Raw genomic sequence first — 26,006 nt, forward strand, 5'->3', positions numbered from 1 at the left:
CTCTTGAACATTTCTGAAGACTCTCCCTTGTGGCTAAGGAGTAGCCACCCCGCATCAGCGGGCACCATCTAAGCGCTGCGGTTTGCTGTAAGTCTCTCCTCCGGATCAAGACTGCCCAGCTCGACGAGACCCGGATTCCCTGGCACCTCTGACCTCTACCTACATCATCAGCCCAGCTGAGATTCGTGGGTGCGACGAGACCTTGAGGGACCGGCCATCTTCAAAACTGCACGACGCTTATCCAGCACGACCGCCGAGGGATCCTCGAGTGAGTGCTTTGGGGTTTGAGAAGCCCTAACCCTGAGCAGCTCCAGCACCGAAGTCCAGCCCCCCAGCATCCACGAGATCTGCGTGGGGCCCTTCTGCTCTTTTGCTGCTCACCGCGTTGTCCGGCTACTTGCCTGCTGGCTTGTGGCCCTCCTGGCGACGCACCACGACGACAACACCGCTGGTCTGGTTGCTCCAGACTGGCCCTTGCTCCCCTCCAACAGAGGAGCACCCCGGACCCTCCTGGTCCACTCCAGACGCCATTTTGAGTCCACCGCGTGGGCTTGCATTTGCCAAGAGTTGTTGCCCCAATCCTGGGTCCAGCATCGCCGACAGCAGATACCTTGGTGGGACAGCTCGCACCTCCATCCTGGTTGCCGACAACGCCTCCTGGTCTGAGAGACTGCAGAGCCCAGCGTCGCCCACTCACCTGGTCGAGGTGACTTCATCCGGTGCCATCCTGGTGCCCATCTAATCACTGGCTAGTGATTCAGAACGGGGTCCCCTCTGCTTACAGGTATCCTTCTTCACTGATCCATCCTTGGATCAGCCCGGAACATCTTCACTGGTCGCCTGCCAGCAACTTTTACTTCAGGCTCCTGGTTCATCAACGAGGATTCCCGACGACACTTGAACCCTATGCAGCCGCAGCCCCTAGGCTAGGTAAACCGAGTACCACGGTGCTCCAGCGTAGAGCCACTCTCTAAGTGTCTAGATCCTCTTTCGTTTTTGACCTACCTAGTCGGGTTCGCCCGAGAACACTAACTTTGCATTTACTAGCCTCCATAGACTTTGTCCCGCATCCCGCGTGAGAGTGCACACTCTGCACCCGATCTCCCTAGGCTTCCTGCTCGTAATCTGAAGGTTCAGTAGTATAGTCCTTGCGATCCCAAAGCCTCTGAGAATAGTTACTTACCTGCTAGTAATTCGCATTCCACTTTTGTAGTATATGGTTTTTCGTGCCCCTCGGGTATTTGTGTAAATTGTGAGACTTTCAGTATTTCTTTTAAGAGTTTTGTATTGTGCTTAGCACCCTGTCCTCATAAAGAGTCCAGGGTTTTTGTGTTATAAATAAATATCCTTTTATTTTCATAACAACTTGTGTGGTGTTCTTTCACTTGGTGTTCAAGGGGTATATGTGATGGTATAACAGCTGGCTTAACACGCCCTCTAGAGTTTAGCCTAAAGACTGCTCTTGTCCATGCTACTAGGATAGCTGGTCTATAAGGTTGACTTACAACCAATCATCAATAAGGGTCGTTTGGTATGATACACAGTGATCACTAGAATAGTGAGCACTATATATCAGGCCAACTTCTCACAGTAGCCCTAGAAACTCCCAGGAGCCCCATAGGGCCCTTCATGTCAACAGACTGAAACCATATGTTGACAAGGCAGACATGGGCCTGCTCATGGCTACTGATTAAGGACAGGAGGAGGAGAGTGACCCTCTCCATGACCTGCACTCACAGAACCCTGATGATGGTTCAGTAGATGGTGTAGCCTTAGCAGGCAGCCTCACTGACCAGCAGCAAACTGATTGCAGAAAAGTGCTCAATCAGTTCAGACATGTTCTCTCTGACACCAAGTCAGACCACCTGGTGCAGTCCTAAAGTGGACACTTGGGACAGTCTGCCTGTAAAAAATAATATTTACAGGCAACCTGATCATGTCAGGGACTGTATCAGGACTGAAGTCCAGAAAATGTTGTATTTGGGAGTTATTGAACCTTCAGCTAGCCCTTGGGCTAGTCCAGTGGTCTTGGTACCAAAGCCTCACACCCAGGGTGGTAAGAGGGAGATGAGGTTTTGTGTTGACTACAGAGGCCTCAATGCAGTCACTAGGACTGATGCCCACCCAATACCAAGGGCAGATGAGCTTCAGACAAGTTTCTGAGAATATTTAATCTTACAGCTGGCTACTGGCAGATCAGATTAGCTGATGATGCAAAGCCGAACACAGCATTTTCAACCCTTAGTAGGCACTATCAATGTGTGGTAATGCCCTTTGGTCTGAAGAATGCACCTGGCACTTTTCAAAGGTTGGTGAACAAAGTCCTAACAGGCCTGAAAGACTACTGTGCAGCATATCTAGATGATTCTGCTGTCTTTAGCTCCACCCGGGAGGATCACCTGGTCCAGCTGAGAAATGGTTTGGAGGCCCTGCAGAAGGCAGGCCTAACTATCAAGGCTACTAAGTGCCAGATAGGGCAGAGTCAGGTTGTGTACCTGGGCCACCTTGTAGGTGGAGGCCAGGTTCAACCATTGCAGAGCAAAATCCAGACCATAATGGACTGGGTTGCTCCAACCACCCAGACTTTCTTGGGCCTGACTGGGTACTACAGAAGATTTGTCAAGGGGTATGGTTCCATTGTGACACCCCTGAATGACTTAACTTCTAAAAGAATGCCAAAGAAAGTTCAGTGGACAATTAGCTGTCAAAAGGCATTTGGTGACCTGCAAAGTCCTAACTACTCTAAAGAATGTATTGCCTTATGAGGATTGCTGCTTTCACGGACCTTACCGTTTTGCTTGCCTGATTGCCCACTACGCCACCTCTCGCGGCCCCCGCTCCGCGGGAGCCGCTCGTTTGTGCCGGAACTTTGTTTGTCCAGTCTGACAGGGACCTGAAGGGCATCACTCGAACGGCCAGCCCTACACACGGACAGAGGCGGGACTGCGAGGACCAGCTTGCTCAGCGGCGCTGATCGGCCGCAGCTGGTCCTCTTCCCGCCCCCTCCTGCTTAAGAAGATCTGCAGTGTGTGTATTCGGTGGGTGCCTTATGAGGATTGCTGCTTTCATGGACCTTACCGTTTTGCTTGCCTGACTGCCCGCTACGCCACCTCTCGCGGCCCCCTTTCCGCGGGAGACGCTCGTTTGTGTCGGAACTTTGTCCAGTCTGACAGGGACCTGAAGGACATCACTCGAATGGCCAGCCCACACATGGACAGAGGCGGGACTGCGAGGACCAGCTTGCTCAGCGGCGCTGATCGGCCGCAGCTGGTCCTCTTCCCGCCCCCTCCTGCATAAGAAGATCTGCAGTGTGTGTATTCGGTGGGTGCCTTATGAGGATTGCTGCTTTCACGGACCTTACCGTTTTGCTTGCCTGACTGCCCACTACGCCACCTCTCGCGGCCCCCGCTCCGCCGGAGCCGCTCGTTTGTGCCGGAACTTTGTTTGTCCAGTCTGACAGGGACCTGAAGGACATCACTCAAATGGCCAGCCCACACACGGACAGAGGCGGGACTGCGAGGACCAGCTTGCTCAGCGGCGCTGATCGGCCGCAGCTGGTCCTCTAACCGCCCCCTTCTGGGTCCCCTTCCGGGTCCCCTTCAATTAAAGGAGCAACTGAAACGCGAGCGTGGGACCAAGCACGGGTCTAAGCCCGGGCAAAGGGCAGGCCCTCTGAGGCCCTCAGAGACCGAGTGAGGCCGGGCAGGGCCTACTCTTTTTCATTGTATTTATTGTTATTAACTGTTGGTGCACCTGTCCGCAATGGCCCAAAGCCCTGGTAAAGCACTCCCTGAGAAGACTGGGGGTAATATTACGGGCACAGTTGATAATTATTTTACAAGGGCTCCAACTGATCCAGACAGGGAAAAGACTTTGGCAGAGCGCCGGGCAGAGCGTCGTCGCTCTGTCGAATGTATAAAGAACAGGGCTTCCACAGATCCCCCACTTAACGCCTTTTCCCTTACTGTAGGCTGTACTGGTAGCAATGAAGACCTCTCATCTTTGGAGAGTTTCCCACTTTTGTTACGTGATTGCACACCAACACCTCTGGTCCCTATAGACCAGTCTATAAGCGATACTCCTCTCTCCAGTCCGATCCTGATAGATGTTGACCCGATTACTCGGACTCCGGTCCGGGTTAAACCTGCTCAAAATAAACCAAAAAGATCAGTGCCTGTCAAGGTCCATGGCCCACCACCTGCCAAAAGAAGACGGAATAGGGGGACCCGCATAAGCCAAAAATCAGTCACACCTACTTTGGTAAATCTTTAAAGCCTAGTACTAGAACTGCCTCGGCCCCAATGGCCGCCCTAGTTAACACGTCAAACTTGGCACCTCCTCCATCATTGTTACCAGTTGTACAGGCCGTGAACACTACTGTTCAAATTGACAGCCCGGATGACCCCTCCTTAACGGACGTACCAACTGCCGTTTCACTGGATAACATGGAACACCTAATAAGGTCTTTCATCTTACCCATTATAGAGAGGGTTGAGAAAAGGCTAGAGGACATTGAGTCTGCCATTAGTAATCATGAGGGATTATCCAAGGTACTGGTGAGTGGGGATGTCCCACCCTCAGCCACAGTGACGTTGTGTACCACCAGTGCTTCTAAAGGTCTAGTCCAATCTAGTAAACCAACAAATCCCAAGCAACACAGGGCTCCACCACCTAAGCAGGGTAACGATCCAGTTCCAAACCCAGGTAGTGCAGTTCCGAGGGGACCTGGAAAAGTTTCTGCAGGAAATACACGGGAGACCTCATGGGGTACCACCAGATATGCCAGTTCACCTTCCCGTAAAACCCCCCAAGTAGAACTACCCCCAGAAGCTGTCCCCTACGTGGTTGTTCTGACAGGGGTCCCTAGATTGCCAAACAATAAGAGGGAAGGGTTTCACCAGTTGAAAAATAAAATTATGCACTGGCTCAGCCAATTTAGACCACTCACACAAAACATCAATGGTGACATTGTGCATGTCCGGCGTCTCTCTTGGCTGGGTAGTAGGGTCAAGGACAACGAGGGAGACTTAGTTGTTGTAAATTTTAGAGACCAGCGAGCGATCAATTATATATTAAATTGGCCCCTAGGTAGCGGTAGCAATTCCATCGTCCCTCGTCCCTTGACTTATTTTTACCCTAGATCTCTGGTGTTTCCCCCCACCTACATTGGTGGCCAGGTACCCAATCAGATTATCTCTTCATTACCTTACAATACTAAATATCCGTTTCAAGTCTCATACCCTTTACCCGCTGCTGATCCCTTCGGGTGGAATATGGTACCTCCTAGGCTTAATAGAAATACCAATAGGAGAATGGATCACCTGAGACCTTTTACACCCCTGGAGTCAGTAAATAGGTTTGATGTGTTCTCAGGTATGGACGATTGTGATTGAAGACTACAGTCTGACCAGGGCACGGGTGGTCAAACAATCGCCAATGGCGAGGGTGTGACCGGTGTGGAATTCCAATCTACCGAACCTCTCGCCGAGTTGGCGGATACCACTGTGGCTATGGCTACTATACTTGATTTTCCTCCTACACCTCCCGGTGAGCGTACATCCTGTTTGTCCATTCTCTCCTGGAATCTGGCTGGGCTCCAGGGTAAACTAGACTCCCTGAGTGGGGGTCTTTTATCGACACACAGGATGTATGCATGTTTCAGGAGACATGGGCACGGGAGGACAAATGGCGATCAGGTTATGCAAACTTTTCAATTCCAGCTAAATGGGTGGGGAAAGGACGGCCCTCGGGGGGCCTCTGCATATGGGTGGCAACCCATCTTGGTTGCAAGGCTAGGGTCCTCAAAACTAACTCATTGGATGTTCAGTGCGTGCTGTTGGAATGGTTGAACCATACTCAACGCGCGCTGATAAATGTATATTCCAGACCAATGAGTATAACGAAGCCCTCACCCACCCTTGATGAGCTCTCTCTATTTCTGCCCACAATACCTCAGGGTGCTAGGATCCTGTTGGGGGGTGATTTTAACTGTCAGTTTGAGCAGTTAACCCTGACTATGGAGGGAGCACTTCTGGAGGAGGATGACCAGTGGGGAATCCGCAATTAGTTGGTCCCCCAGCTAAGCCATGGTCTCCCTTAGCAACACAAATTCTGGCACTCACTCTCAGTAATTCTCTGAGGGCCTGCAATGGTCGAATTAAGAGTGACATCCCTTCAAAACCCACCTTTAATAAACCAGGGCAGGAGTCTCATTTGGACTACATCCTTGTTCAGACATCGGACTGGAACAAGGTCTCTGACTTTGCAGTAGTCCAAAGAACTGAAAGCGATCATAATGCGCTGATTCTTTCGCTGGCTTCGCCCAGCGGTCCCACGGGTGATCAGCCGGCAGAGGCATCTTCAGATCCTAAATTAATTTTAACTAATGCTAGGCGCAGAGTGAGGTGGGCCAAGCTCCTGGACAATCCTGCACACATTTCCGAGCTTTATGCACGGATCCTCCCCATATTTGAACACGTCGGGGCTCTTATTAGTCAATCCTCACCAGAAAAATTGTTTCCTAAGTTGGCCACCCTCCATACGGAATTGGTGGATACCCTTGCGGAACTTTTAAATCCTATTGTGCGGAAAGGGCCCCAGAGGGGGCAAAGACCCTCTTGGTTCAACTCAGCTTGCAGGAAGGCAAAGGCCGACCTCCTTGCTGTATTGAAGCACCCTAGAGACATAGAGATAATTAAGACTAGGAGGGCGGAATTGAAGCAAGCTGTCCATCATGCAAAGGTGGAATGGGATTATTCCAATTGGGAAAATATGTTGGCCTCTCTTCAGACTAGAGATGCCCGCAAATTTTGGCAGATAGTGAGAACAGGGTCTGCCGAGCCGACTCAAGCTGTAGAGGCTAATATAGCGGCTACGGTGTGGGAGGACCACTTCTGCAGCCTCTATGAAGAGGTTAGCCCTGGCTTGCCCAAGCTCCAAGATGGGCTATCGTTTAAACACCTTCTATTCTCCGGCGGGTCAATCGTGCAATTTAAAACTTTGGAGGGCGTTGAGCCAATGCAGTTTTCATTGGGGGAGGTCCTCAATGTAATATCTAAACTCCCATCGGGTAAAGCCCCCGGGCTAGATAAAATCTGGGGAGATCTATTTAACCCTTTCGATGCTGATGACGAGCTCAGCTCGTCATCACCCACGGGTGTCGTGTGCTGATGACGAGCTGAGCTCGTCATGGTGCCACTAAAATGGCATTTTCCAGCACAGGGGGGGGGAAAACGCCCAGCAGCCATGTGGCTAAGCACCAACCTAGGGTCTGGGTCCCTTACCTGCTGGAAGTTTTTAATGCAATTCTAGGTGGAATGGCGGTCCCTAGTACTTGGCTGGGAGCAGAGATCGTACCTATCTTCAAGAAGGGCTCTCCTCTGCTCCCAGCCAATTACAGGCCAATCAGCCTCATTGATGTTTCACAAAAAATCTTTGCGAGGCTGATACTTGACCGCCTGCAGGAATGGATGACGGACCATTCAATCTTAAGCACGTTTCAGGCTGGGTTTAGGTCCAAGGTGTCAACTATGGACCAAATTTTTCGTCTGGCCCTTCTCTTTTGGAAGACGGTGCGGGTGGAGGGGGGTACGTTGTATACCGTCTTTGTTGATCTCCGCGCAGCCTTTGACTTGGTTCTGCGGAGTAAACTATGGGCGGTACTCGCGAAACTCAGCATCCCCGCCGTTCTTCTAGACATCATTGTTCATCTACACACACACAATTATGCACAGGTTAGGTGCGGGAGGATGGGTAGCCTTTCAAAAAGATTTCCCGTTGGCAGAGGGGTAAGGCAGGGTTGTGTTCTTGCACCGACCCTGTTTTGCCTCTTTGTCAACGGGGTAATCGATCACTTAAACAATGTCCCCAAGACAGATGCACCTAGGCTCGGCGGCAGCAGGGTGCCCGCAATCATGTTTGCGGACGACACCCTGCTGCTGTCGAAATCCCCAATGGGGATTCAGCGTATTCTCGCGGGTTTCGAGGTATTTTGTGGAGAGCATGGTCTCGAAATAAATTCCATGAAGACCAAGTACATGATTTTTAATCCTCCCAAAAAAACACGCCCCAACCCCTCTATAGGCCTGAACAGGCTAGAAAGAGTCTTTACGTTCGAGTATCTGTGTGTACCCATGAATGATAAATTGGAATGGGGCGATCATCAAGTTAAGTCCCAGCTCAGATTGGCTCAAATAGCAGGGGGAATAATTAGGCTAGCCAATTCTAATAAATCAACTGTTAAACCGCTAGCCCCCCGTTGGAGATTTATAGACTCCAGGCCAGAGTTGCGATTCTCTATGGCAGTGAACTTTGGGGACGTGTCTGCAAAAAAGAGTTGGTCATTGTAGAAAACAAGTTATTTAGAGAACCTTTAAAGTTACCGGCTAGCACCCCCCTTCTGCCCCTCAGGCTAGATCTGGGCCTGAAACCCTTGGACGAAGTAGTGGGTGTAAAGCCCCTAACCTTTTGGAGAAGATTATGGTCTACTCCTGAGTTAGCCAATTACAGGCAGGAACTGCAGGAAATTCTTGCTCTTCCTACTATAGAGAACATCCCTGGTTTAAATATCTAAAAACTGAGTTTGCCCGGCTGGGCCTTCCGACCCTGTGGAGTGATCCTGAAGTGGCCTGTCGGGGATTGTCTCGAAAACATCTAGTGGTAACTTATTATGCATGTAACCTTGATTCTCACACACAGGGTAAATCCCCAGATTCTTTGGCTAACGCTTTTCTTGGGGTGAAAGACTCCTATAAGTTTGAGTAAATTGATACTTGTATAGCGCACTACTCACCCGCAAGGGTCTCAAGGCGATTGTACGAATACCGCTGTGGAACCCATCATGGCTTTCCCTGTGAGGTGTCCACTCCTGGGCACCCCCAAGGTGGAGGCAAGGCATCCTTGGCGTTGTGGGGGCCATTGTGGAGACTAAGGGCCAGATGTAGGTGGCCATTTGAGGCCATTTAGCGAGCGGTAACGGCCGATTTTGGCCGTTACCGATCGGTAAATGGGTGACAGGTATGTAGGGGGCATTATTTTAACGAATCGGTAAAATTACCGATTCGGTAATTTTACCGGTTCGGTAAAATAAAAATTCGGTACATTTACCGATTCTGAGGCACCGAGATGTAGGTGGGACTCTTCAGAGTCCCAGAGGCCTTACAGAATCGGTATTTTACCATCAAATCCAATTTGATGGGAAAATAACGATTCCGGTGTGCATGCACACCTATGCCATGTGACAGGCAGACCTGCCACATGGCACCCAAGCCTGTTTTGGGGGTGCCAGAGGGTGTCAAAGTGACACCCCCTGCACCCTTGTGCAAATCGGTATTTACCAATTCGGTAAATACCGAATCGGTAATGCCCATTCATTCCTATGGGCTTCAAAGCCCATAGGAATGAATGGGCATTACCGATTCGGTATTTACAGAATCGGTAAATACCGAATTCTTCCGAATCGGTATTCCAGCACATCTGGAATACCTACATATCCATCCCTTAGATTTACCGATTTTTAATTACAGAATCGGTAAAATTTGGTAATTAAAAATCGGTAAATCTATTTTACCTACATCTAGGCCTAAGCAAGCTATTGCCCAGAGTTGCAGAGTGGGACTCCATGATTGGAATAGGCACCGAGGTGAGAATTATCTGGTCCGTGGAATTTTTGAGCCCGGACCCGCCGAGGCGGGGAATTGAACCCTGGTCCCGGGCTAGACCTCTGCAACAGGGTCTGCCGCTCTAACCATTGAGCCACACTTCTCCACTCAGTTCTTGATGATATTTTTCCGAATTTTTCCGAATCTGGCCAGGAAATTATATCTGCAATGGCGGTATGGGTATGGGCGGTATGGGACTCTCCCGCTAAGAGCATTTACTAGTAAATGGAACCAGCACTCCCTGGAAAACTGTCCGGGCTGCAATTGTAGGCTTGAAGATGAATTGCATCTAGTCTTCTTTTGCCCTGCCTACACTGCGGCCAGAAGGTTCTGGATAATTCCGCTATGTAAATATCTAGGGTTTGCTAAATGCTCTGAGGCCTTTAGAATTCTTAAAACTGACCTCTCAAAAGTAACTGTTTTTGCAGTGGCCAAATTTCTCGAAGCAGCTTGGCACAAGAGATTGCTTCTAATTCCTAGGGTACTTCATCCCTGATCTAGATAATGCATAGTTAGAGTATAAACTTCTGGTATCAGGTCATTTTATGAGATTTTAGCCATATTGTTAAATTGTCTCTATTTTTAATTTGTAATATCTTAGATTGTTTTAATCAGTCAGTACTGGTTTATTTGATTATTTATATAGTACAGGTGATGTGTATTGGGGCATTTTCTTTTTCTATTTGTGTGCTGTCACGCTATTGATGTAATATTGATGTAATACTGATGTCTGATTTTATTTTCTACTAATTTTATGCTTCTCTTTTATGGCAAATTGCCGAAATAAAGATTAATGAATGAATGAATGAATATTGTCCAAACAGATGCATCTGAGTTGGGGGTAGGGGCTGTGCTATCACAATTGAATGAGGAAGGTCAGGACCACCCAATAGCTTTCATTAGCAGAAGGCTGACCCCTAGAGAGAAACGTTGGTCAGCTATTGAGAGGGAGGCCTTTGCTGTGGTCTGGGCTCTGAAGAAGCTGAGGCCATACTTGTTTGCCAATCACTTCACTGTTCAGACTGACCATAAGCCCCTCTTATGGCTAAAACAGATGAAGGGTGAAAACTCCAAACTTTTGAGGTGGTCCATTTCCCTACAGGGTATGGACTATACAGTGGAACACAGACCTGGGAGTAACCATGCCAATGCAGATGGACTCTCCAGGTATATCCACTTAGAACATGAAGACTCAACTGGTTAAGGTTAGTTTAATGTCCCTGCATTGGAGGGGGGGGGGCGGGGAAGTTGTGTAGGAGAGTAGGGTCTGCGTACTCTAGTTACCTCCACCTTTTGCTGGTGTTTCACTGTTTTTCGACTCTAGTCTGGCTGAGGGGCATGCTAACCAGGACCCCAGCCTAGCTGCTTCCTCTCTAAAATGATTGCATGTACTTTAGGTACACTCCAGATTGGTAACTGGGTTACCCTTGTGAGTCCCTAGTATATTGCACCTTAGGTACTAAGGGCATAGGTACACCAGAGGCCTACCAGGGGCTGAAGCATGTATTATGCCACCCCTGTGAAACCTTCCAAAAATGTCACCACAGGTCTGCTACTGCAGCCTGGGGAAGGTGGTGCATGCACCCCTTACTAAGATATAGGTTACCTATATCTACCTTTAAACATTGACAAATATAAACCTATAAGTCACTCCTATGTAAGGCCTTATCAATCCTGAAGGCAGAGTGCTTGGTTTAGTGTGAGAGGGTGCCCATGCATGAACAGGACCCCTCTGCAGCTTTCGGAATCTATTCTCTGAAGCTGTTCTGTGATGCAGCCAGACCATATACTCTTAAGTGCATTATAACCTCGCGGTAAATGCTTACTTTGGAATGGCTGAATGAAACGTGTTGTGTTTGGTGTCAAACACTTTGTAATCCAGTCCTGGCGGCGGGAGTAGAATTCCACCCTTCTAGGGGGAGAGACATGTATACACTAACCTAACCGGTAATAGTTTAAAAGAGTCCCAGCATCACAAAATGGATGCTGCAGCCAAAGACATGGGTATGACCTTCTGCTGCTGGATGAAACTCTGGCAGGGGAGGCCTAGACAATAGGTGTCTTGTCACAGGGAGGTGTAACCACCTCCCAGATAGGCTTTAGTGTATTGGGGATGGGTGGGTGCATTCATAAAATGCTATTCAGACAGTGCTGGGGGCACACTTGGTGTCCCTGTGCATATCCCAGTTCAAAACGGTTGCAGGGGCACTGAGCCCCTGCTCTGGCGCGAAACTGGACAAAGGGAAAGGGGTGTAGCCACCGCCCTCCCTGCATCCTCCCATAGGTGTGTCCCCAGAGTATGTCCAACCCCCTAACTTAGTATAAGTATGGACCCCAGTCCTTAGGACTTCAGATTACACCTGTACGAAACTCTGCAACATATATCCTGGAACTGCGAAATTCTACACAACTAGCAGACGGAAGAATCTCCCTTGGGGTCAAGGAGCGACTCCCCTGTTCGAACAGGCATTTCAGAGACTCTTCTTTTCCTTGGGCTTTCCTGGTTGCTCCAGACTTGCCCTGACTCCCCTCCAAAAAGTGAGTACCTCAGACCTTGCTGGTCTGCACTGAAGCCAATCTCTTCTTTCTCCATGGGTTGCTGTTGCCAAGGCATGTTGGGTCCAATCTGGAAACTGACACTGCAGCACTCAACATCCTTTGTGGGACAGCTCGAATCCAGCTCCTGGTCGTCCTCGACGCCTCCTGGTCCTCGTGGCTGAAGAGTCAAGCTTCTCCTCCTTCACCTGAAATCACCCGACATCGGTTGGCATCTTCTCATCGCCTTCCTGGTCACTGGCAAGTGACCCAGACTCTGTCCCCTCTGCTTTCAGGTTCTTCACATCTCTGATCCACCCTTGGATCCACTCAGACACTTTGTACTTGGTCACCTGCAGCATTTTTCAGCAGCTCGCCATTGAAATCAACGACGAAACCCGACACAAAAAGACACCTATGCACCCGGCTTCCTTGGGTGAGGTAAATCGAGTACTCCGGTGCTCCCGTGAGTGTTGACTCTAGAACCTCCTAGTTCTAAAGGGGTTTGCTCCAAGTCCTCTTCTAAGTGTCCTTTACCTTTAAATTTCATTACAAGACCGGAGGCTACATTATGCATACAACTTTTAATGCGTCTCCAAGCAGCCGCAAACATCATAATAGAAAGGTTCCATTGAGAACATTCAAAACAGATAAAACTCCAAGAGCCATCAGAAGACTGCCTCTTTTAAATGCGGCTCTGAGCAGATAAGTAACCCTTACTTCTTACTCTTCTCAATTTTAGTTTACTATTATATTCTCTTATAGAAGGAGTTTCAGGGTGATTATCATTTCCCCACCTCCTCCTTCCCTTTCCTTTCCATACTGATTTCCAATTTACGGAAATCCCCTTTTCCCCCTTTTTCCCTCCTTTCTTAGGTCGGATTGGCGCTGTTTAGTAATCTCTTACTTGGAGAATTTGATTCACTTCGGTTTATATATCTAAATAACCTTTCCCTTTCAGCCACGTAAGTATTTACACTCTATATGTACCTTTACTTCTAGATTTATTTCGAGACTTACTCTTATTATCTCTTCAGTTATCGCGACCTTCACGACGTTATTCCGAGGTTTTTGAGCGTTTTCGCCTTTGCCATATGTTTTTATCCCCGTTATTCCATGCCGCTCGAGCCCCGTCGCGAGGCATGGAGGAAAGACCCTTAGGAGCAGCAACGTCGCGTACGCGCGTTGCTAAGGCTCTTTCTTCCCTTTACACCTCACGTCACGGTTGCTAGGCTTCGCCCGATCGCGTATGTGAGACGACGAGTCCGTTGCTCCTTCAACTGCGCTTCCACTCGTACGAAGATACTTTAATTTCCCGTTTTGGCAGAAATCATTTACTCCCGTTTTGGCAGAAATCATTTACTTCAAATTGTCATTTACCCCCGGCATCATTAACAATATCGTTTAAATCTTTTGCTTGGGTCTACAACACTCTCAGCCTTACTACTAAAAACACATTTCCCCCTATTTATTTAATTATAATAATTAAGAGAGGAAACATGTCTGATTCAGACTCCGAGGGTGCCTCTGCCCCTACCCCTGGTGCTGTGTATGACACAAGTACTGTTACACATGACAAGACGCAGTCACATCTGCGCAATCCTATGGAATCAGCTTTATCTTCTAAGAGGACCATCTCTCCTGATGAAGATGAATTTGTCAATGGTCATTTTCAAGATTCATATGAATCTAAAGGGGGTAAAAAAGCCAAAAAGATGAAAAATGTACAAGACTTACCCCCTCTAAGCACTATGGGAGGTCCCCGCACCTCGCTATATATGGGAGGTCCTCGCACCTCAAACCAGATGGGTGCCCTCCGGGGCACAACATATCATGGTGTCCATCGCGGCACAACATATCATGGTGTCCACCGCGGCACAACATATTATGGTGTCCAACGCGGCACAAGATATTCTGGTGTCCCTAGCGGCACACAAAAACAAAGTGCTAATGACCCTAATATCCTCAATGATTTTGGAGATGATAACTCCGATAGCACCCCTGACGAATATGTACTAGATTTGAATGACGATTATGATGAAGATCTCTTTAATCCCCCAGAATCTTCTTCTTCTTCCATTCCCAAAGACATAATTCTTGATCCTCTCGGGGAAGAAATGTTTTCACCCCTTAATCTTACACACCCAAGGAGCTCTCAATGGTGGCCCCACGATCACGTGGCTAAATTTATTGACAAATGGTTGAGGTTTCCTCTCGAGCGCAATACTCGTAATATCCTAAGAGCCGAGTGCGCAAGACCCACTATTGGCGATAAAGTTTGCCAGACTCCTAATTTGGACCCTGAATTAATTAAGTTTCTTTTCAAACTTGGACGAGACCCCCGAAAAGGGATGGAGAGGTCTCTTAAAGGTTGTCAAGACCGTGTCCTAGATATCCTTGGCCCCCTAGCAAGGATTATAGATGCCGCAGAGGAGAGCCATCTTAATGGAACTCCACTCGACACTAATTTAATAAGAGGTCTTAGTCAAAGAGCCCTAATTCTCCTCGGAAATGCCAATTCAGGCTTGAATGCTGAAAGACGGAGAGTTGTCCTAACTAGGATTAATCCAAAGCTTTCGGATTTGGCTGACAAAGAAACATCTCTAAATCCAAAAGGCCTTCTATTTGGGGAAGAACTCATTAAAAATCTCGGAAAATATGTTTCCATGTTTACAGCCTTGGACAAAGCGCAACAGAATATGCGTAAGGTTTTTAACAACAACCTTTTTGGACGGGCCGGAACCAGGGGCCGCTCTTCCGGCCGATATAATCAAAGGTCCAATTCAAGATCAAGAGGTTTTGGAAGAGGCTCTCAACAATCCAACTACTCACAATTCTTTCCGCAAAGAGGACGTGGTTTTCGTTCAAGAGGTTACAGACCCCGTGGCCAATATTCAAGTGACTCCACACCAAGTGAGTACCTTTTCCCCTCCTATCCCTCTTTCTTTCCCCCCAGAGGTGGGAGGGAGACTCAGATTCTTTTCCCGGAACTGGGAAAAAATCACTCAAGATTCTTGGGTTTTGAACACTGTCCGAGGTTTCAAGATAGATTTCACAGAAACTCCAAAACAGTCCTTTCTTCCAAAGAATTTTCAGATACCCTCAGATCAAGAAAGTATAATAGAGGAAGAGATCTCTTCCATGCTCAAAAAAGGGGCGATCATGCAAGTCCCAATGGAGGAACTCAAATTCGTAAGCACTCTCTTCCTCGTGCAGAAAAAAGAAAAAGGGTGGAGACCAGTTATAAACTTAAAACATCTCAACAAATTTTTGGTGTACCGACACTTCAAAATGGAAGGGATTCATCTCTTAAGGGATCTTCTTCTGGAAGGAGATTGGCTAGTAAAACTAGACCTGAAGGATGCCTATTTCACCATTCCCATGGCAGAAATTCACCAACCCTTCCTACAATTTATTTGGAAAGATCGTTTATTCCAGTTCAAAGCCCTTCCTTTCGGTCTTTCATCAGCCCCTTGGTGCTTTACCAAGGTGATGAGACCTATTGCCTCCTTTCTGAGAGAAAGAGGAATACGTTTAATCATTTATCTAGACGACATTCTAATTATGTCTCAAGAACACTCTCAAATCTCCAAAGATCTGGAAACTGTTATGAACCTTTTAGAAAATTTAGGTTTCATAATCAACAAAGAAAAATCTGTCTTAACTCCTTCAAAGTCGATGGAGTTTTTGGGGTTCACTGTGGATACATCCAAGTGTCTCCTTCTTCTTCCCTCCAAAAAAATTACGAAAATCAAAAAGGAAATACGTCGCGTTCTGAAGCTCAAAGAATTCCCCCTCAGGGATCTTGCAAGACTCCTAGGTCTCCTTTCCTCCTCTATCCAAGCAATATTCCCGGGACCCTTGAATTATCGAGCTCTCCAGAGAGTCAAAGGGAGAGCTCTAAGATCCGGCCTCTGGTACGAGGACCTCATTTCATTAGACAAGGATGCCAGTCTAGAACTGAACTGGTGGCTAGAAAATCTAGATGCCTGGAACGGAAAAGCGATTTTTGGGACGAAACCCGAATTCGTTTTGGAATCAGATGCCAGTTTGCATGGCTGGGGTGCATGCCTTCTAGACCAGAACACCGGTGGAACGTGGTCTCAGGAAGAATCTTTCCAACACATAAATTATTTGGAACTCACCGCTGGTCTTTACGCCTTAATGAGTTTCAGACACTCCTTACAAGGGAGATCTGTCGTTTTGAAGATGGACAATATCTCAGCTGTAGCTTATATAAACCGCCTGGGTGGCACAAGATCAGCAGACCTTTCGAATCTGGCCAAAAAACTTTGGATGTTCTGCTTGGAACACAAAATCGCCCTGAAAGCGGAATATCTTCCTGGCAAAACGAACATTTCTGCAGACTGGAACTCGAGATTCCTCAGAGATCACAGCGACTGGAAACTCGATATTTCGGTTTTCAATTCGCTCAATACAGTTTGGGGACCTTTAGAAATAAATCTTTTCGCAAGCAGATTAACATTCCAACTCGAAAAATACTTCAGTTGGATGCCCGATCCCGCAGCTCTAGCCGTGAATGCATTTCTTCAATCATGGAAGAATCTGAAGTCCTATGCCTTTCCCCCCTTCGCAATGATCCAGAGAGTTCTACAGAAAGTCAGAGTCGAACAATGTTGCCTTGTTCTAGTCACTCCCTTCTGGCCCTCCCAAGCATGGTTCCCAACTGCTCTGGAACTGAGCTACGACACCCCTTTCCTAATCCCGTGCCAGGACCATCTACTAATAGGCGTAGATGGCGAAATTCATCCTCTAATACAGACAGGGAATTTGAACCTTCTTGCTTGGAGAGTGTCAGGAGATCTAACGAAGTCTCAGGACTTTCGACAACGGCTTCAACTCTCCTCTCTGAGTCATGGTCTCCAGGAACCCATTACAGATATAACAACATCTGGAGAACATGGGTTCGTTGGTGCTTGGAAAGAAACTTGGATCCCCTTGAGGCTCCTATTGTCCACATAGTTAATTTTCTTTGCGAACAATTTGATAGAGGTCTTAGCTACAGAACCATCAATTGCTATAGATCTGCAATCTCTTCTGGCCATATTCTGGTGAATGGTAAGACGGTAGGTAAGAATGTTATTATTTGTAGAGTCATGAAGAGCATCCGTCTGAGAAGACCTCCAAAGCCAAAATATGATTCTCTATGGGATGTCAACTTAATTTTAGACCTCTTTATTTCCTGGCCTCTCAACAATTTTCTCAGTAGAAAATTTCTCTCTTTCAAACTCGCTACTCTTCTCTGTCTCATTTCTTGTAGAAGGGTCTCTGATGTTAAAGCATTAGACATTTCTAATAGATCTTTCAACATGTTTGGTGTTAAGTTTGAAATTTATCGTAGAACTAAGACTATGTCTGATTCTATCTACTATCCCCGCTTTGACTCCTGTCCTAAACTTTGTGTTGTTGACTGTTTACAAGAGTATGAACACAGAATGTCCCTTCTCCGTTTTCCAAACGTAAATCAATTACTGGTTTCTTTTGTTAAACCTCATAAAGCCATTTCCTCTAGTTCTATTTCTAGATGGGTTAAATCTGTTATGGGTCTAGCTGGTATTAATTTACGTAAATTTCAAGCTCATTCTGTAAGAGGTGCTATGGCTAGCAAATCACTTTGGTCTGGTGGTAAATTGGATGATATTCTTAAGGCTGCTGATTGGTCAAACGCTAGCACCTTTGCTCGCCATTACTGCAAACCTATAGAACATATGTCTGATGTAGTTTTACAAAGCTACCAACATGCATAATGTAGCCTCCGGTCTTGTAATGAAATTGCGATTCTCCTATTACCATGACCAGAGAATCTGGATTTCATTAAAGACACGGAGGCTCACATTATCCCACCCATCCCTCCCTGGGATGTGAAGTGTATTTGTTTGAACCGTACTTATTTACAATCAATTCTCTCTTTTCAATACAACCTATATTATTGAATATACCTTGTTAAAATGTTTCATTATTAATGATTCCTTGATATTGTTTACACTCAAACTTACACATTTTCTTATTCTTTTCAGATAATCCTTCTTAATCTTGAGATGCCTGGATCCTCGTTGTACTCCGTTTTCTTTGGATTGAATTTCTACCTGAAGTTAATGGATAATTTGGAACTTGTTGCAATTTTATGAACTTTATTTGGATCCTTTGGCTGTTCTTTGACTTCTCTGTAATTTCCTCATTTAAAAGAGGCAGTCTTCTTATGGCTCTTGGAGTTTATCTGTTTTGAATGTTCTCAATGGAACCTTTCTATTATGATGTTTGCGGCTGCTTGGAGACGCATTAAAAGTTGTATGCATAATGTGAGCCTCCGTGTCTTTAATGAAATCCAGATTCTCTGGTCATGGTAATAGGAGAATCGCAATTTCCAACCGCGACTTTCCCCATAGAAGTTAATGGTGATTCGCGGCTGTGTTTAGAGACTGCACTCGCCCCCCGTGGGACCCCTGTGTCACTACCTTGGGTGGTTCCTGGTGGCCTCAGCGATTCTAAAGGCTCTAGGCCTTGTATCTATGTCAGTCGTGGTTCTTATACCACTTTCTTAATATATGGTTTGGTATGCCCCTAGGGCTCAACGAATATTGTGCTAATTTACTGTGTGCTAAATAAGTTTACTGAATCTACTTTTGCCTCTAGCCTCATAAAGAGACTAGAGGGATGTGTTTAGAATAAATACATATATTTTATATATATACCTGGTGTGGTTCTCCTTTCATTTGGCCATTCATGAGATTATAGACTGGTAAAACAAGCTGCCTTACATTCCTTCAAGACTTAGCCTGAAGGCTGCTCTCCACAGCTCCCACTAGGATAGCTTTCTATATAGGTTGTCTTTAAACCTACTATCAATAAGGGTCATTTGGTCTGGTGCAAGGTGCCCACTAGAATAGTGGACAGAATATGCCAGGCCAACTTCTCACAGCAAGTGTCATGGTTTGGTCCAGAAAAGGTATCACAGATGCATCAGTGCTGACAGCGGGGGCATGTTCAGAGGTCAGGGGCAGAGATGAGGTGAAGGTGTTAGTATCGAGTCAGTGTGTTTCAGTGGTCGCTGCTCTGGGGGTGTGATGAGGGCTCAGGTTATTATGACGAAAAATGCCGGTTGAAACAAGCTGCAAGGCTAATGGTAAATGAATGCTGTTGGGTAATCTGATGGAGGTGGATAGGGAGGAGGGGAAAGGGGTGGAGCAATACAAGTAGTGGGGTTAGGAGAGGGTAGAGAACGAGGAACCCGTGGGATGACTAAAGGTCTAGGATGAGCTTGGGTCAGGGAGGAAACCTACTTTATCACAGAGAGTTTGAGAGGAAAATTTCATCAAGTAATTCTAGGCTGCATTCAGATGCTTGGATGAGTATAATCCAATTATTATAAATGTAGACGGTTGCCTCTGCTCGGAAAACAATAGAGGGAGTTACAGAGAGTCTGAGACCGTGGGGGGCTTTAGTGGATGCAGTGATCCGGAGCAGATAGCAAAGGGCTTTCCTTCATTGAGCTGGTCTTTTAGTGTAAAAGGTAAGGTCACTTATGGTAGCTCCTTTATTTGTGCAGACATAGAGGTTGGAAATAAGAGTTTCTGGGTGAAATTTGAGAAGCCTGTGTTTGAAGTTCTTTAAAACGCTTTTAGGTAGTTTAGGGGAGGTATATGATAGTGTATGAATTACAGCCGTCTGGAACCAGTTTGGAGATTAGTGATCTTCGAGAAAGGGAATCCGTGGCTAAGGTCACAAAATTTCCAGAGTGGAAAGAGGGGAGGGACCGGAGTGCTACATGCTCACGTGGGGGGAAGCCGAGGGGAGTTGAGGAGAAGGGGGTATGGTCAGAAGAAGGAAGGAAGGGATGGAGCAAATCATAGGGTGGCTGGCGGAGAGTTCCATGTCACTGTTCTACAAAGACAGCCCATTAAACAGCAGCATAATGACAGAAGATGTCAAGACTGAAGAAGATACTCTTTCTGTTTTGGGCTTCCCAACGTTATAGGCATGCGATTTCTAGGTGGAAATCAGCAAATCCTGAAGAGAGTGCCCAGCTGCGAATATAAAAAAGGGAAGTTGAAATACATTAGGTCAAACTAGATTTTGCAATTAGGAAGATAGAATCCTGATTAGAGGGATAGGGGGGATGAGGTGAACAGTGGCCTAGGATGAACCTGGAAATTCTATAGACCAAGCCAATCTGGAAATCTCAGCAGAATTAGTAAACAACATCATTCTAAGATGGCTGCCACCTTGGAAATATTTATAAGCTATAGAACATGATAGTCCTTCTTACATGTCCATAAGAAGGACATGCTAAGTCCTATGTCAATATCTAGATTTCTAGAGGCAGCGCCATTTTAGATTGGGCAGGAACGTTAAATGAGGAGAGGGTCGATACATGATGCACGGCCTACAAGGGCCAGATAGAGCCCCTTTATGCCACATGGGTCCCAAACACAATCAGCGCACAAAAGGCCCCCTTAATCAGGCCTCGAGAAAACAGCAAGGGGAATCCTCCTGAAAAAAAGTCAGTAGTGAATGAAACCAGTCACCCCCATGAACAATAAGATGTGATGTATGGCACAACATCCTGGTGTCCACCTTGCTGTCTTGAGTCTTCCTGATCCATCGCTTACTCCAAGAGCTGTTCTTGTTTTAACAAAACCTTGACCATATGTATCTACCCAAAGCTATAACTAGTATATGACTGCTATGCGAGCACACTTTTTTTTGCTAAGTTACTCTATGAACACCTTTGCTGAAATAAATAAGATTGTGGCATGTTCAAAGGAATTTTTATGTAAATTCTCTGTATGATTAAATAGGTCTTAAATATGTCTTCATTAGTTTCAACAATAGTAATAAATGTGATGCTTTTACAATCAATTAAAAATTGTATATCCACATTCCAGTATTTTCCATTTAAGTAATTTAAATTTCTTTACATCCGACAGAAAGCAATCCTTGATTACACAAAATGCTTAAGAATAATGAAGATAATACTGTAAATCTGGAAAAGCAAAGTCCGAAACATTGAGTTCCAGTATTCAGCAAAACATAAGTGCCGACAGAGGCAGCCGAACCTGAACATAAAACTGACAGATCCTGGAAGTACCGTCCAGGGCAATTCAGTGGTTCTACGAGTCTCAGCGGTGCACCTCCGTGCCTCAAGATGAAGAAATGACCTGTAGAAAATTAAGGCAACACTGATAAACCACTTCTTGTGTAAACATGTCCAATACCATCTCTGATCATGAGGTGGTTACAGCAGTGCTCTGCTTCCTAAAGTGATATCAGACCACCATTCAGTGCTGGAGGTGTATTGTAAACTCTTTCAAGCCATTCCATAGCAACCAGCGAAAAGCACAGTTAACTGAAAGTTAAAAGAAATGGGGGTTCTGCTATATAAAACACAGAGTACTATCCCAGTGTCCACCGACCAGAAGGACGATAGATCTTTACTCGCAAGCTTGCAGAGTCATTATCCTTTCTAAAGACAGTCGACCACAAAGAAGCCTTACACGTGTTATGAGTGTGGCGAGTATTTGGTGACCTTTGCACTTTAAAGTTTATTCAGAAAGCAAACAAGCAAAATACCACACACATACATGGAGTGTGAAAATAACACAAGTGCTTTATCGGTCATGTTGGCCCTTCAGACAGCACAGTCAAGAGATGTAGAAAAATGCATACCCGACTCAGGGACACTAACCAAGAAGGAAAAAACATATACTTGCAGTGGATGTGGAAGTAGTTTTATTTCCTCTTCAGGATTAATGTATCATCAAAAAACACACTCAGGGGAAAAACCATATCATTGCAGTGAAAGTGAAAGTAGTTTTAGGAAATCGGCAACATTAAGGAATCATCAGCGAACACACACAGGCGAAAAACCATTTAAGTGCAGTGAATGTGTTAAGAGCTTTAGTCGATTAACAGATTTAAAATACTATCAGAGAAATCACACAGGGGAAAAACCATACAAGTGCAGTGAATGTGTGAAGAGCTTTTGTCAATCATCGCACCTAAAACAGCTTCATAAAACACGCACCGGGGAAAAACCATACCATTGCAGTGAATGTGGAAGTAGCTTTAGTGAATCTTCAACATTAAGGAATCATCAGCGAACACACACAGGGGAAAAACCATTTAAGTGCAGTGAATGTGTGAAGATCTTTAGTCGATTAACAGGCTTAAAATACCATCAGCGAATTCACACAGGGGAAAAACCATACAAGTGCAGTGAATGTATGAAGAGCTTTATTCGATCATCACACTTAAAACTCCATCAGAGAACACACACTGGAGAAAAACCATATCATTGCAGTGAATGTCTCAAGAGCTTTAGTCAATTATCAGTTCTAAAAATTCATCAGAGAACACACACTGGGGAAAAACCATTCAAGTGCAGTGAATGTGGAAGTAGTTTTAGGAATTCTACAACATTAAGGTATCATCAGCGAACACACACAGGGGAAAAACCATTTAAGTGCAGTGAATGTGTGAAGAGCTTTAGTAGATTAGCAGGCTTAAAATACCATCAGAGAAATCACACAGGGGAAAAACCTTACAAGTGCAGTGAATGTGTGAAGAACTTTTGTCAATCATCACACCTAAAACAGCATCAGAAAACACACACCGGGGAAAAACCATACCACTGCAGTGAATGTGGAAGTAGTTTTACGAGATCAGCTAACCTCAGACGTCATCAGCGAACACACACAGGGGAAAAGCCATTCAAGTGCAGTAAATGTGGGAAGAGCTTTAGTCAATCTGCACACCTAAAACAACATAATCGAACACACACTGGCGAAAAACCATATCATTGCAGCGAATGTGGAAGTAGTTTTAGTTCCGCTTCAGGATTTATGTATCATCAGAAAACACACACCGGGGAAAAACCATACCACTGCAGTGAATGTGGAAGTAGCTTTAGTAACTCATCAACATTAATGTTTCATCAACGAACACACACTGGCGAAAAACCATACCATTGCAGTGAATGTGGAAGTAGTTTTAGTTCCGCTTCAGGATTTATGTATCATCAGAAAACACACATCGGGGAAAAACCATACCATTGCAGTGAATGTGGAAGTAGTTTTAGTTCCGCTTCAGGATTTATGTATCATCAGAAAACACACACTGGAGAAAAACCATACCATTGCAGTGAATGTGGAAGCAGTTTTACGGATTCATCTAACCTCAGACGTCATCAGCGAACACACACAGGGGAAAAGCCATTAAAGTGCAGTAAATGTGGGAAGAGCTTTAGTCAATCTGCAGAGCTAAAAAAACATTATCGAACACACACTGGCGAAAAACCATATCATTGCAGTGAATGTCTGAAGAACTTTAGTCAATTATCACACCTAAAAAAGCACCAGCGAACACACACAGGGAAAAACTATATTATTGCAGTGAACGCCTAAAGAGCTTTTGCACATTATCGTACCTAAAGCGGCATCAGAAAACACACACTGGGGAAAAACCATACAAGTGCAGTGAATGTGTGAAGAGATTTTGTTGCTTATCACACCTACATAAACATCAGCGAACACACACAAAAGAAAAGCCATTCCAGTGCAGTGAATGTGTGAAGAGCTTCAGTCAGTCTTCAAACCTACAAAGACATCAGTGAGCACACCACTATCACTGATCCCACATAGAAATAAGCATAGCGCTAAGTGAATGTGGTAATAATGTAATTACATCATTCATAATACTGACCCATCCATTGGTGTGCATTGAACCAAAAAAAGTGCAGTTATTGTGAGATGAAGGAATTATAGAAACTGATAAAATTACAAGAATGCGGGACATTCAAATACCAGCTGATACAAAGCAGAGGATAGAAGACTGAACTAGTAGGAAAGAAGAAAAACACATATATTTGAAAATTATAAAAGTGTCTATTGTCTGCTATTGTCTATTTCCCTACAGCTTGGAAAAACATGAAATATCAGGAAACCCATTGAGAAACTAGCACAAAGTGGACTAAAAGTAAAGAAACATTGTTGGTTTTTATTCTGTGAGAGAGTTATAACAAAAGAAATCCAAGCACACCTGACCATGCTCCCTGTAAAATCAACTCCATGAACAATGCTTGGACTAACAAGGGTATTTTCAGCTAATTCTGGAGATTAGTGATAAAACACATAAACCCAACACACTCAAAACAATTTAACAAGCACAAACTGAAGATTCTTCAGAGCTGGCTGTGGTTTTTGTCATTTTATGCATCACTAATGGTTCTGTGACAGTGGCCAGAGAACTGTGTAGAAAAGAAGAAGTGAAAGCAGGAGAATGTGAGCTGCAGCTCTCCGGGTTAACCCTCGCAGTGCATGACATTTACCTCTGAAGCAGGAGAATGTGAGCTGCAGCTCTCTGGGTTAACCCTCGCAGTGCGTGACATTTACCTCTGAAGCAGGAGAATGTGAGCTGCAGCTCTCTGGGTTAACCCTCGCAGTGCTGGCATTTACCTCTGAAGCAGGAGAATGTGAGCTGCAGCTCTCCGGGTTAACCCTCGCAGTGCGTGACATTTACCTCTGAAGCAGGAGAATGTGAGCTGCAGCTCTCCAGGTTAACCCTTGCAGTGCATGACATTTACCACTGAAGCAGGAGAATGTGAGCTGCAGCTCTCCGGGTTAACCCTCGCAGTGCATGACATTTACCGCTGAAGCAGGAGAATGTGAGCTGCAGCTCTCTGGGTTAACCCTCGCAGTGCTGGCATTTACCTCTGAAGCAGGAGAATGTGAGCTGCAGCTCTCCGGGTTAACCCTCGCAGTGCGTGACATTTACCTCTGAAGCAGGAGAATGTGAGCTGCAGCTCTCCGGGTTAACCCTTGCAGTGCATGACATTTACCACTGAAGCAGGAGAATGTGAGCTGCAGCTCTCTCCGGGTTAACCCTCTCAGTGCATGACATTTACCACTGAAGCAGGAGAATGTGAGCTGCAGCTCTCTGGGTAACCCTTGCAGTGCTGACATTTACCTCTGAAGCAGGAGAATGTGAGCTGCAGCTCTCTGGGTTAACCCTCGCAGTGCATGGCATTTACCTCTGAAGCAGGAGAATGTGAGCTGCAGCTCTCTGGGTTAACCCTTGCAGCGCATGATATTTACCTCTGAAGCAGGAGAATGTGAGCTGCAGCTCTCTGGGTTAATCCTCGCAGCGCATGACATTTACCTCTGATGCAGGAGAATGTGAGCTGCAGCTCCCTGGGTTAACCCTCGCAGTGCATGACATTTAACTCTGAAGCAGGAGAATGTGAGCTGCAGCTCTCTGGGTTAATCCTCGCAGCGCATGACATTTACCTCTGATGCAGGAGAATGTGAGCTGCAGCTCCCTGGGTTAACCCTCGCAGTGCATGACATTTAACTCTGAAGCAGGAGAATGTGAGCTGCAGCTCTCTGGGTTAACCCTCGCAGTGCATGACATTTACCTCTGATGCAGGAGAATGTGAGCTGCAGCTCTCTGGGTTAACCCTCGCAATACTGACATTTACCTCTGAAGCAGGAGAATGTGAGCTGCAGCTCTCTGGGTTAGCCCTCGCAGTGCATGGCATTTACCTCTGAAGCAGGAGAATGTGAGCTGCAGCTCTCTGGGTTAACCCTCGCAGTGCTGACATTTACCTCTGAAGCAGGAGAATGTGAGCTGCAGCTCTCTGGGTTAACCCTTGCAGTGCGTGACATTTACCTCTGAAGCCGGAGAATGTGAGCTGCAGCTCTCTGGGTTAACCCTCGCAGTGCTGACATTTACCTCTGAAGCAGGAGAATGTGAGCTGCAGCTCTCTGGATTAACCCTCGCAGTGCATGACATTTA

At 46.0% G+C, this 26,006-nt stretch overlaps 1 long non-coding RNA gene and 1 pseudogene across 1 annotated transcript in view; both read left to right on the forward strand.

Annotated features, from left to right (window-relative positions):
• The window catches only part of LOC147659176 (uncharacterized), an 86,530-nt gene extending 68,129 nt beyond the window's left edge, over positions 1-18,401 (forward strand). Inside the window, exon 3 of the long non-coding RNA XR_015307302.1 lies at positions 18,233-18,401. This is a non-coding gene — a long non-coding RNA (uncharacterized LOC147659176). The remainder of the gene's footprint in view (positions 1-18,232) is intronic.
• A 3,283-nt stretch (positions 18,402-21,684) lies between these two features.
• LOC147659178 (uncharacterized) lies at positions 21,685-23,941 on the forward strand (annotated as a pseudogene).
• Positions 23,942-26,006: the final 2,065 nt, after the last annotated feature.

The sequence above is a fragment of the Lissotriton vulgaris genome, unplaced genomic scaffold (assembly GCF_964263255.1).
Source record: "Lissotriton vulgaris unplaced genomic scaffold, aLisVul1.2 SCAFFOLD_1408, whole genome shotgun sequence".
In the NCBI taxonomy this organism is placed as follows: domain Eukaryota; kingdom Metazoa; phylum Chordata; class Amphibia; order Caudata; family Salamandridae; genus Lissotriton; species Lissotriton vulgaris.